Here is a 13,033-nt window from a genome sequence, read left to right on the forward strand (position 1 = left end):
GCCTGCAAGTTGGTATTGCTTATTTCACATAGACTCAGAGGTTTCTCGTTACTTTCGCGTGACGCACCTACACGCTGCAGCTGACACACTAACGTGTCGCGATACACAGTTTGGAAAGCTCTGCTATAGAGGGTTAAACAGGGAGGGGACAGAGGCAGGCCCCATCTCCCATTGTCTCTGCCTTCCTGACTGCTGTTACAGATCCATGTGAGTTTAGCGTGAAGATCTGAAAGGCGCCAACACTTTGTGTGTTTGAGAAACCTGCCACATCAGGGTCCCAAATCATGTGTAGACTGTAAGTATGTTCGGCATAATGTCTTGCAAACCTCTTTCAGATCTTCATGCTAGATGTGCAAAGATCTCTTAACAGCTGCTGGGGATGTAGGAATCAGATCATGCAAAATCCTGCATTGGGGTTTATTCAGCCTGAAATCAACAACTGATTTCAGCTTATTTTGTTCAAATATTTCAGTTAATTACTTGAGGAATGTTCTTCACCATAATGCGATGCTAGTTAAATAAAGCATGTTGATGTTGTGTGTGCCGTGCCAGCTGCACATTTACATTAAGAAGTACTACAACCTTCCATCCTGAAAGAGAAGTTTGTTCAAGGTGAGGAAATTCAGGTGTGTATGTAGATCTTCACTGGCTACAATCCTTTCTGCACGTTGGATAGAGGAAGCAAATCATCATGTACATTTCTTTCGGAATGAATTAGGGCCCCCTACATATGCAAAAATCCATGTGTCTATTTGAGCTCTTTCTGATCTCTGATATTTTCCTTTCCAGTACTAGAATGTAAAATGCTTCCCAGTTACACTCTCCAATTGTCAAATGAAGCAGACTTGACCTAGAAGTTCATTAATGGATTTTCAAAAGATGTACTGTTGCTTTTTAGAAACTAATAATAGTTGGCTTTCAGATAAGTAAATTAAAGGCCATGATCCTTATGTTCTTGCAGACATACATATTAAGACCCGAATTTTTACGGTTTCCAGTTCTAAAATGTTTGTGCAAATATGGAATAGGACAATTTACAGTGGAGCTCTTAAGGCCCTTAGTCCTGCTGGGGAACATGGGTGGGAGGGTGCTGTTGCACCATGTCCTGCTTGTTCATCCCTGGCTGGTTGGCCACTGTTCGAACAGCGTGCAGGGCTAGATGGACCCTTGGTCTGATCCAGCATCAGGGCTCTTCTTATGTTCTTAAGTGGATATCTGCCTTGGGCTTCTGCACATGGATCAGAAGTATATAATAATGTTTTGATTTAGCATCACTATAGAAAACCTAGGCCATTAAGTTATAAAGTATGGATGTATTAAATCTTGTGTTACTTAAAAAAAAACCTGTCTAAAACCAGAAGATTCAGGTTATATAAGAAATTTTACTTATTGCAAGTTAAGAAATGTTTGTTTGTTTGATTTATTGATTGCATTTCTATACTGCCCAATAGCCAAAGCTCTCTGGTTACTAGTAAGAAACACATGGTGAAATAATGCAAACACTGAAAAAACACAATGTATAATTGTGTTCCTGTTTTCTTTATTTCTTGAGAGAGAAACAGGCCTTAGCTAGACCTAAGGTTTATCCTGGGATCGTCCCGGGGTCATCCCTGTTCATGTAAATGACACACAGGATATCCCGGGAGCAGATAGGGACGACCCTTGGAACGATCCCGGAATAAACCTTAGGTCTAGCTAAGGCCTGAGCTGTATTTTTATGCTACAGTTGATTCTATTGTGTCATTTGCCAAAAGCTATATGAAAAAGCTACGTAAAATCTCAATGTCCTCAAAGAGCTGTAAGAGACGTACTAGTTAGAAGGGAATTTCTAATCCACATTTAACCACTAGCTTTACTTGTAGAAAAGCACAAAAAAATGAGCCATAGAATTGTTAGAACAACATAATTAGGAAAGAATATGGTTGTTAGGTAGGCATGAAACAGTTCAAAGCAGGGAGAGATGATAGAGAGAATAGACAATTGTTTACTTTTGACGTATGTACTATTATGAATTTACTTAGGGGTAGTATCTAAAAAGGTATACTTCGTTAATAAAGTATCTAAAAAGTATCTAAAAAGGTATACTTCGTTAATAAAGAGGTGGTCTTGGTCCAGCCAATAACTGGAAAACAACAACCTGGGTATACAATTTGTAAGTTGGTTTAACCTATTTATTACTGCAACCTTTTTAACTGGGAAGAGTGCAAGGTGAGAGAGGCATTAACTTAGAAATCAATATGTGGCCTATACCATAGCTACATATATATTGTTGCAGTGATAAAATGCCTTGATTCTTGTGGAGTGTGACACTGAAGTATACTTAAGCAATGTCTTAATTTGACAAAAGTAAATGTGTATTTAGAATCTTGATCCTAGATAAATGCTTCTGTCAGCTATTAATATTTATCTCATTTTTTTGGCATAATTTAATACTTGAAAAGGAAGGTATGAGTAACTCTGGAATGTTTCTGTGCAACACACAAATGGTGCAGTTGGTGCAATGCACTTCACATTGAAGGAGTACATGCTTTTATTCATCTAGTTGGTCAAGATGAGATACTTGTAGTCCAACTAGTCTACAAGTGACCCTGAAGAGGTTCCCAGCACTTGCTTTATACATTTTATTGATTTTATTTTATTTACCAGATCTGTAATTTTCTAAATTCCAGATTCCAGAGCAGTGAACATAAGAGTAAAACAAAAATATTAAAATATATTAAAATTGTTCTTTGAACACAGAATGCCATTAAAATGCCAATAAAAACTGGCTGGTCAATTTAGGAATGCTTCCTGGAGTAGTACTGTTTTGAGGAGGTGCCTGAAGCGGCATAGTGTGTGGGAGCTTGTCAGACCTCCAGGGGAAGGGAGTCCCAAAGGGGCCACCACACTAAAGGCTCTTCCTCTGGTGGACTCCAGTGAGGCCATAGGTTCATGTGGAACCGTTAGGAGCATGCTCTCTAATGACTTCAGTGACAGGAGGGGTTCGTAAGGGAGGAGGGGTTCTCTCAGGTATTCTGGTCCCAGAAGCAAATAGGCAGCCAGTGTAGTTAACCTCAGCAAAGGAGTTGCATGCGTACACATATAAATCCCATACAACAGCCTTCCCCAGCCTGACACCCTCCAGATGTTTTGGATGACAAACCACATCACAACTCACTATTGCCCATGCTAGGCCTTGATTGGAACTGTAGTTCAAAACATCTGGATGGCACTAGATTAGGGGAGGCTGCAGTATAGAATCTTCCTGTTCAATTACAATAACTACATTGTCTCCAGCACACAAATAATTGGACCATATCAGTGCTCTGTGTGAACTGAGAGTGCACTGCAGAACATACCCAATGCCCCTGTGGTTGTGCATCACTTCAGGCGGTATTTGGTAGTGATGAGCAAGCTAGTGTGCTATTCCTGATCTTACCGAAGAGTCCATGGTAAGCCTACAAGCTTCTCCAGAACAATTAATTACTTTAAATAATGTTAGTCTAGTCTAATTTAGACTGGGATTTTTTTAAAAAAAATCAGTAATTTCTCTTTTGCACATTAATACTTTATTTTTAAAACAGAGGTTATGGAAACAAGTTATTTTTTACTTCTGCTTTTTCCACACATGCAGCCGAATGTTTCTACTTCGTCTTTTGAAAATCACCAGTTGTAATTAGGCATGTTACAAATAGGTGTTAGGTGCCTTGGATCGCAATCCTACATACCAGAGGTCCCCCAACCTTTATGGATCTGTGGGCACATTTGGGAATTTGAGATACTGCTGTGGGCATTACCACAAAATGCCTAATCAGTGGGTCAACAGTTTGGCATCTACCTTTCGCGTCTATGGATGTTAGGGTCTCTTTTTCAGCAAAAATGATTGCTTCATGTCTGTTAGACACTGCAATGACTCTTTAATAAGGGATTGTCTAATTCAGCTAACTGCTGGTGGTGCAATACAACTAATGCTTCTTTTAAACATGTTCTGGCAGTGTCCAGTATTTGCTTCTTTATGGGAAGGTTATTACACAGAAAAAAATTGTACTGGAACAGTCTTTAATACTCATTGATGTACACACACTTCTAAATTACTTACTTGTTTCATGGGAATTAACACATGGCCAGCCTAAATGGATTTTTGACAGCTAAAAGCCTACTATTATAACACTGGAAGGATAAACACTCAGCTCCTATAATGCAATGGATTGAAGACCTTACAACACTTTCATATAAACGTCACTTTAAAATGGAGAGTTATTTGGATATTTCGTCCACTTTTGTTGAATCCTATGTATAATTGCTTAGAAAGGTGTATGCATTTGAAACGAATCCATTTATGTATATGAAAAAATGAAAATAAAAATTGGGTGCCCATGGGCTGCATGTTAGGGACACGTGGGCATCATGGGGTGCTGCATTGTGGACTCCTGCTATACATACTTAGCTGGAAGTAAGTCCAATTGAACTGAGACTTCCATGCAGGTAAACATCCCTAGGATTGGCCTGTTAGCTTTGTATTTTAAAAGATGCCCATTGTAATTAGAGTGGCTAAACGATAGATTTGCCATGCCCAATCTTACCTCATATCGTTAATCTACCAGGTGCAACCTGTGTGAGAGAGTGCTTTATCTGCAAGATCCCAGTATAGAAAGTCCCTTTCAGATGGTGGTCTGGGAAAGTAGTGGCCTGAATATTGGTGAAAAGGAAATGGAAGACTTTCTAAGTGAAGAAAAGTCAGTGACTCTGGGTGCTGTGTCTCTTGGCAAGGTGAACTTTTACATGTGTTTGGCCCACAATTTTCTCATGTAAAATGTCACCGAAAAATACACCGATGTGAGTACTTTTTTCTTGCAGGAGCTTTAGTGTAGATAAAAAAAAATTCAGAGATCCATATCTTGAAGGCTCTTTAACATACATTTTAACAGCACATTGGGCTGTTTTGATACCATATAGTTGCAGCTTTAGTAAAGCAATTGAAGGCTTTGCCTGCAAGTTGGCTTTAATGGCATAATTGTTAATTTTTGCCATTTATTGGGGTGCAAAAGAGTGACCATCAATTACGTTGATGGAGAAGAGCTGCTAAAAGGCCCGAGGAGGGCATTCAATTATCACTTCATTTGAATAACCACGGTAATGTTGAAAGTTTCTTATTATGGATATGTTATTAGACTCATCAATGTTTGCTTCTATTCGAACAGATGAAACGTTTACCCAGTTGCACGCTTGACAACGTAGAATCCAAACAGATCTTTTACGTACCTTGAAAGAACAGCAACAACAAAATCCATTCATCTTGTTCTCTTATCTCTTGGCAGTTTTCAATTTGCTTTCAAAGAATGTTTCCATTACTTGTTTCCTTCCCATCACCTTAATTTTCAGTCAAGAGCAATTCATATGTTGCTATTTGGCTGAGCAGTGAGTATTGATCAGCTGCTTTCTACAACTTATGGATAATACTAGATACAAATGCCAGTTTCCATTTCTTCCAGAACATTTATGATTTTTACATATACTAATGGCAAAATACATTTCTGTGTGCTCATTGAGTAGGATTGGAGGAACAAAAAATATATATCTTCGTTTCCATATCAAATCAATAGGAACAACAAAACTGAGCAAACTCTTACTTGGCAAGGAAAAACATCCCATGGATGAACAGAACCGCTGGCCATGAAATAGAGTTTGCACAGATTTCAATAGATTTGCTTTCTTTTTCCAATGAGTGCTTCTATTTCCATACCATTGGCCATTTGGCCTATCATGAATGTACCTTTTTACACATCCTAGTTGACAGCTTTATCACAGCTTTAAAAACTGGATGGTAACCGGTTAAAACATCTAGTAGTCACAAGCTTTGGAATGCCTATGCCAAGTCTATATTTTCCCAATTATCTCCGCTCTTGTGCTAGACCGTAAGATCCTTTATGTGGTAAATTTTGGATGATGTGGCCTTGCTAAGATTTTCGCTGCAAATAAAGGGCAGCAATTTAATTTATAAGGTTTCTACAAATGATTCATGCTATTTGAATATAGGCAAGCTCATCAGTGATTGTCACCCTTCATTGTATCTAGTTGAGTGATGTGAAAATCTCTCCAGCTAAATAAAGAATTTCCACCACCACCCTGCAGTGTCCAACATATTGAAAGGAAGTACTCAAAATGAAGCTTGGGACAAAAAGTTACTTTGATTTCTGGAAAGACACCTGGCTTGCAGATTTTATTTATTTATTTATTCAATTTATATACCGCCCCATAGCCGAAGCTCTCTGGGCGGTTTACAAAAGTAAAAAACAGTGATAATTAAAAAGTATACAAAATTTAACACCATCAAAAATATAAAAGCAACAGTATAAAACAACTATCCATTTAAACAACAACAGTTCTGGGGTCCATTAAAAAACAAACTTAGCATATGTTGTTAAATGCCTGGGAGAAGAGAAGTCTTGAAGAGAAGTCCAGGTGAGCCTCATTGGGGAGATCATTCCACAGTCGAGGGGCAACCACTGAGAAGGCCCTCTCCCTTGTTGCCATCCTCTGAGCTTCCTTCGGAGTAAGCACTCGGAGGAGGACCTTAGATCCTAGTGTATGGGTAGCTTCATGTGGGGAGAGGTGTTCTGTCAGGTATTGTGGTCCCAAGCCGTGTAAGATATCCCTTTGAATATTATTGTCATTACCATAATGTAGTGCAAAGCTAGATAATGTGCTGTGAAGTCCTTACACTTTTTCACCCTTCACAAAATAGGGTCGCTGTTTTAAATTAATGTGGTGGTCTGTATGTAAAATGTTTATATTTCTAAATTTTTTTGAGCTGTTTATAGAAGTCTGGTTCAATGTACTTGCCACTGAATGTACTACAGGGAAATTTGAAGTAATGTGTGGATGGATGGGATCTTCGGAGAAAAACTACCCAATATATTTTGAAAGAAGTAAGATTAATTTTGAGAAGATGATGTAACATTTTCAGAGGGTTTCCTTGTATGTTCAAAGTCTCCACAAGTCAATACAAAAAGATATATGTAGGAGCTTGTTTTCATATTTAAATAGGAATCCCCTTGTGATAGCTCAGAGTTGGATTTTTGGGTTGAATGACATGTTACATGCAGTTGCACATTTCTTGCTCAAACTGTTTTTAAACAAGCTGGCAGCCTGAGAAGGCTAATTTTCAGGTGGGCAGGATAGATTCGGAGGAGCTGCAAAAGTTTTCAGCCTTCATATCAAAACCACCCTTGCTGTGCTGCTTTCCTCCTTAAGCGACCCTTCCCCTGACTTCTGCTCCCAATGGCAACCTCTGCTGCTTTCTAGTTTTTTTGGGGGGAAATCATTTTGGGGAGAGAAACGCACAACTGCATGTAATATATCGTTTACTCCTAAGATATAGTTTTGATAGCCTATTGCTAGGCAGAGAATATGCAGTGGAGAAAATTGGAATGTGCTGTTTCAAATATTCGTAGGTAAGAATGTTCTTCAATGGCACAGATGGTGTATGTACCTGTGGGCAAAAATGCAAAAGTAGAAATTGCATGGTTAAGCAGAGAAGTATTCAAGTTCATTAAGGACTGGAAGTAGGGTGAAGGCACACATCCAGCATCTTTAAAAGCGAATCCTGCTTGAACCACTTAAGCTAGAATACGTCCTATCCTTAAGGTACAAACTGAAAACTAAATAGATGAAGACATGATGTACAGATAAAGCATGCAACAATATCAAAAAGCATTAAGCTTAAATATGTGCTAGAAGCAAGGATGGTTGGACTTGACAATTTTTCTCATTCAAGGCAGGACACGGAATGGTATGACAGCATGAAGCAAAGGCATACATATCCCCACTCCACCCCATAAAGGAGAAAAATTCCAAGCACAATTTTTAGGTTGTGGTGGACATGGCATTCATAGGATTTGTTATCCCCCTCTCTTTTTTTTAAAGGGAAGATCTATCTTGCATTATGAAGACATTACTAGGAATCATGATTGGGCGGGTATATGGGTCATCCATTTTATAGTCATATTTGCAAGTCATCTTGAGAAGAACAATTCTTCCTTTATAAGTGACCAGCTTGAAGCCATCCAGTGAGCATCAATGATGGAATGGGATTTGGGACTGGGAAACCTGAGTTCAAATTCAACACTCTCACTACTACATCACACTGACTCAATATAGTTCATTATCTATAATCCTGCATACTTCATCGGTTAAGACGGAACAGCATCCTTAAACATCGGTTGCAGAGTAAATCATGAATATGCTGTTTCTATACATGAATAATTTGCCTACAGTAGATATATGCACATAATTTTGCGTGTCTTGTTTGTAAAACGTCCATGAACAACATTCTGGTTTTCCAAAATTTGTGGCTGAATCATAAAATTTATCCTAGGGTATGAGAATGTGGGCATGTCTACACCAGCCCTATATCCTGGGATTGTTCCTGTGCATCATAATCTTGGGAGCAGGCAGGAACGATCCCTCCATTTTCCTGAGATAACCCTTAGGTGTAGAAAGAGCCTGTGTGTGTGTGTGTGTGTTGGGGCGGGGGCATTAGAATAGTCAGGGTGCCTGATATTGGTAGATAATAAAGTAGTGAAAGGGCTGTTGAAAATTGCAGCAAGCGGAAAGACGGCTTAAGGCTGCAGCTGTACCCACTTACCTGGGAGCAAGCCCCAATGAACTTTGTAGAATTTACACCTGAGCAGACAAGTTAAGGATAACAGGTTACCCACAGCTGTTTTCAAACAAAGAGGAATGACTCGGGCTGAGATAGAATGGCCAGGGGAGGGCTGCTACCATTCCACACCCTAGTATCTACTACTCAGATGGCTACCTCACTCTGCATAATAGAAAGCCCCCTTCCTTTGCTGTAGTTCTCTTCAGCTACCACAGTAGTCTTATTTACGAATGAAATTTCTGTCCTGCCTTTACACCATAAATCATGCTCAAGGCAGCCAACGAAAATTGAGTATTAAGATAAAACATGAACTTATAATGAAAACAAAAGCAAGAACACATCAATAAAGTTAAAAAATAAACAGCATACACAGGTGAAACTTAACAAATTTATTATGGCGGAAGTCAGCTTTCCCCAACCAGGTGCCCTCCAGAGGTTTTTTTTTTTTTTTTTTTTTACTTTTAACTCCCATTGGCTCCAGCCAGCATGGCCAGGAATCCTGCGAGTTGTAGCCCAAAACATCTGGAGTGCACTAGATTGGGGTAGGCTGGCATAAGCCTTCGTGGACTGCAGCCCACTTTCTCAGATGCATCTGAAAAAAGCTTATGCCATAATAGATGTTATTAGTCTTTAAGGTGCCGTGAGAAAGGGGACAAATTGCACATAGTAGTCAACAGCCCCCTTTCCCCCACAGCTCAGCTGGCTCCTGGTTTAAGAGGGGACTCTCCTGCTCTGTTTATGTGATGACCTTTTTCTTGTGCCCAAACTAAATGTGGTGTTCAATTGTATGTATCTTGGTATGATTAATCAAGACTTTCACAGAGCAAATGCCTGTGTGTGTGTATTTAAATAAGACATAAGAACAGCCATGCTGGATCAGACCAAGGGTCCAGCTAGTCAAGCATTCTGTTCACACAATGGCCAACCAGTTGCTGACACAAAACCCAGAAGCAAGACATGGGTGCAACAGCACCCTCCTGCCCATTTCCCCCAGCAACTGCTTTACATAGGCATACTGCCTCAGGTACGGAGGCAGCCCATAACCCTCAGGACTAGTAGCCATTGCTAGACTTATCCACCATTTATCCATCCTCCTTTTAAAGCCATCCAAACTGGCATCCATCACTACATCTTGTAGAAATGAATTCCATGGTTTAACTATGCACCATTTCAAGTACTTCTTTCTGTCCTCAATGTCCTGACTGTCCCACCCATCAGCTTCGTGGGATGCTCTGGGTTCTGAGAAAAATGCCTCCCTATCCACTTTCTCCACACCATGCAAAATTTTGTACGCCTCTATCATATCTCCCCTTACTCCCCTTTTTTCTAAGACCTTGCCTCTCGGGGAAAAAAAGCCCATTGAAAGTAGCAATAGAAGCGCATAAGATTGTTGATAGTACTTAATCTTGGGGTGTACTTATAAATTGTGTTTAGCTTGAAGTGTGAGATAACAGATACACACATTGACACATCGTTCTCTATGGGATGTTATATGGCTCTCAAGCAATCCAAGCTCCTTCCCCCCCCACGCCAAGTTTAGATAATTGCATATAAAATACAGTGTGGGGAAAAGAGCAAGGACCAATTATAAAAGGCAGGCGTTTTTAAATTCCCGTGAGGTGTCAGCTGCCTGGAAAAAGCTTTCCCTTCTCACTGCAGTGACTTGCCTGGTGTGGTGCTACCAGTCTATACATGAGAACCTGTTTTCCAATCAAATGTTTCTTACAGAGATTCTTGGAGAGAATTTGATCTAGAGCATGGGGTTATTTCTTGCTTTTTAAAGCTTATTCTTTTAAAGGGTGTGTGGTGAAGATGGGAACCCCCAGTTCTCTTTGCCCTGCTGGTAACACACAAACTACTGCTTTAGATGCAGATGTATGTGGCTGAAACCGGTACGCAGGAAGGCTTGCATCTGGAATGGAACAGCATACTAAAATGCCTCCCCCTGTCTTCCACTTGCTTGCTTTCCAGGATCAATCCCTTTTGCTAGGAATGAGCTCCCCTGCCCCACCCACTTTCCCCTTTCTGTCTTACAGCCTGGAGATCTGTACCCTATAGCTCACCTGTCTAAAGTAAGTCCGGCCTGGCCTTGAGCTTGTCTATCCCTTTGAGCTGAGTAGGGAAAGCCAAGCGAGCGTGTTAAAACGGCTCAATGCTCAGAACGGGAGAACAGAGTCTAGAAACGGAGTTCTCCTCCCATAAGACAACTCTGTGCAGGCAGAGTCTCCTAGCGCAGCACCACCACTTCAGCCAGGCCGCCTGACAAATAGATGCTGGACCTTAAGGCCTGGTCTCATGAGACATGCACTCTGCATCTGCTCAGAAGGCCATTTTAGCAGCTTGAGCGCAAGGATGCGAAATCCGTCCCCTCGCCTACGCTCTGTTGACATGCCTGGACTCTGCCCATGGTCAGAGGCTCCCTGAGCCTAGCATTTGGGAAGAGGAAGCCAGCGCGTGTTCTAACCACTGGGCAGGGGGAGCTGCACTCTGTACTTGCTGGGAAGACTCACGCTACCACATTGAATCCTAGTATTTGGGGGTGGGGGAGAGGAAACAGGACCCAGGACAAAAACTGGCGGTGGCGGTAGCATCGCCCTTTTCCTTCTCCCTCCTCCCCGCGCAGCCCGATCCTATGCATGTTGCTCCCGAAGCAAGTCACCCCCCTCTCCACGGGGCCCCCTCTCCCCTCCAGTTCACGTGCGCAGCGCCCGCCTGCTTGCGGTTTGGCTGCTGCAGCCTGGGCGCGCGGAGCCCTTTTTGGCGCATCTCGTGTGGGTTTATTTGCAGGAGGAAAGGCTGGGGAGGCGGCGGGGAAAGGTCGCTTCTTTGGCGTGATTTAGTAGCGGCGGCGGCGGCGGCGTTGGCAGTAGTAGCAGCACCGGCTTGTTGGTAGCACACTGCCTGTCCCCCTCAGCGGCGGCGGCGGAGGGAGCGCGCCCACGTGATTCCGGTGGCGGCTTCCGACAGCGTCTCTCCAAAGAGCCGCACACCACAAGGCAGCGTCCAGAGAGCCCCGCTGCTCCGCGCTCCGCTCCCGCCGCCTCGCTCGCTCGCTCGCTCGCGTGCGCCTGGCGCGTTCTTGCCGCCGCCAGGGCAAACGGGCAGCCTTCGCAGCGCAGAGTTCCTCGCCTCCCTCGCCAAACGCCCGAGCGTCTCGCTGTGCACCCGAGGAAGGCATGGCTGGCTGCGGGCTCTCCGAAGATGCCGCCTTCTCCCTCTCCTCCTCCTCCTCCACCGCCGCCGCCGCCGCCGCCGCCTCCTCCTCCTGCTCCTCCTTCTTCAACCTCGCCGCCTCCTGGGAAGCCCCTTTCAGCCACCAGGTAAAAAGAAGAAGAAGAGGGGTGGGTGGCAAAAGGCGCGCGTCCTCCCGAAGAGGGAAAGGCGCAAACATCCAAGCGAACGGTCCCCTGTTGTGTTTCCTTTCGACGCCTGTTGGTATCGCGCAAGGCTGACCTAGAGCCGCTTTCTTGGGCGGGCTGTTTGGGGTGGGTGTGTGGGTGTTTCGAAGGGCACCGTCGTCTCCCCGAGCTGGATAAGGGGGGGCGGGGGCGGGGGCGGGAGCGGGAGCAGAACTCCAAGCCCCGCTTCCCGAAATGGGCGACCTGAGGGAACGAGCCGAAGAAAGGCGCGACGCCCATAAACAACTCCAGAGCGCCACGAGCCAACTCGAGCAGAACCTGGCTGAAGTCTCTGGCTGAACCCTCCCCCCCCTTCCTCCAGAGAGGTGGGCTAGAGTTTAGCTGAGGTGAATTTGCTGCCACAGTGAACCGGGCCCCCCGCTTAGGACTTTCTTCCGCCGGGCCCTTTCCTCGAAGGAGAAATGTGCCAAAAGACCCTTCCAGCCCCTTTGCCCGACGCCTCTCAGGATTTCCCGCTGCCATAAACCGTTGCAGCCGGCGTCCTCAGGCAGCCCCCCCCCCCCAAGACGCCACAACACAAACCCCCGCTGGGCTCTGTTTAGACGGGGAAAGAAGCAGAAGCAGCAGAAAACGGCGTCCAGGCTCGCTTCCTGCCTCCTCTCGCTGTCTCCAAGCCTCGTACTTAACTTTGATGACTGTGCAATGCAGAGCTTGCATCCAAAGTGCAACCAAAACCCTGCCCGGTTCCTTTTCTGCCTTTCATTTGCTGAAGTCTGATATGAGAGAGAGAGAGAGAGAGAGAGAGAGAGAGAGGCTTTTTAAAAGATGGGGAAGATAGAAAAGATAATAGTGTGGTTTCTTGGAGTGGGGGGAATCTTTAATGTCTACTGCGATTGTAAAGAGGGATCTTGCGAGCTTCCCAAAGGTCTTTTGAATTAAACAGCGTCTGGAGTAGGCTTTTGCTGCCCCCACTGCTTGTTCGGTGCAAGGCTACAGACAACCAGTCGTTTTTAAGAAACGATTGTGCAGG

Source organism: Elgaria multicarinata, chromosome 10, assembly GCF_023053635.1.
Source record: "Elgaria multicarinata webbii isolate HBS135686 ecotype San Diego chromosome 10, rElgMul1.1.pri, whole genome shotgun sequence".
Classification (NCBI taxonomy): domain Eukaryota; kingdom Metazoa; phylum Chordata; class Lepidosauria; order Squamata; family Anguidae; genus Elgaria; species Elgaria multicarinata.